Consider the following 759-nt stretch of genomic DNA (forward strand, 5'->3'; position numbering starts at 1 on the left):
CCCCCCCTGCTGGCCTGATCACCCCTCACTGCCTCTGCATGCCAGCCTGATTGCCCCCCTGCCAGCCTGGTTGCCCCCAACTGCACCCTCTGCCAACCTGGTCACCCCTCACGACCCCCCTGCTGGCCTGGTTGCCCCATGCAGCCTGCTGTTCAGTCGTTTGGTCGTTCCTCACTAACCCCCCTGCCGATCTGGTCGTAGGCAGCCACCTTGTGAGGGCATGAGGGTTAATTTGCATATCACCTCTTTACTATATAAGATAATGTCATGGATGTCAGAGAGGAAGGAGAGAGAGGGAGAGAAACATCAATGATGACAGTCATTGATCGGCTGCCTCCTGCACGCCCACACTGGGGATGGAGCCCGCAGCGCCAGGAATCAAACCGCAACCTCCTGGTTCGTAGGTGGATGCTCAGCCCCTGTGCACGGGGGGAGGGGGTCCCCTCAGCCCAGCCTGCACCCTCTCCAATCTGGGTGCCGACATCCTGCAGTCGGACATCCCACTCACAATCCTGGATTTGCCGGCTCCTAATCGCTTACCTGCCTGCCTGGTCGCTCCTTACTGCCTCTGCATGCCAGCCTGGTTGCCCCTAACTGCCCCCCTCTGCTGACCTGGTCGCTCCAAACTGCCCCCCCTGCCGGCCTAGTCACCCTCACTGCCCCCCTGCCAGCCTAATCGCCCCCACCTGCCCCACCCGCTGTCCTGGTTGCCCCCAACTGCCCCCCCCCCCCCGGCCCGGGTGCCCCCCACCGCCCGCC

At 63.5% G+C, this 759-nt stretch overlaps 1 protein-coding gene across 1 annotated transcript in view; it reads left to right on the plus strand.

The window, feature by feature from the left end:
• The window catches only part of ALPK1 (alpha-kinase 1), an 80,242-nt gene that overhangs the window by 68,268 nt on the left and 11,215 nt on the right, over positions 1-759 (plus strand). The gene's annotated exons all lie outside the window — the stretch shown is intronic.

This window comes from Myotis brandtii, unplaced genomic scaffold (assembly GCF_000412655.1).
Source record: "Myotis brandtii unplaced genomic scaffold, ASM41265v1 scaffold932, whole genome shotgun sequence".
NCBI classification, from domain to species: Eukaryota; Metazoa; Chordata; class Mammalia; order Chiroptera; family Vespertilionidae; genus Myotis; species Myotis brandtii.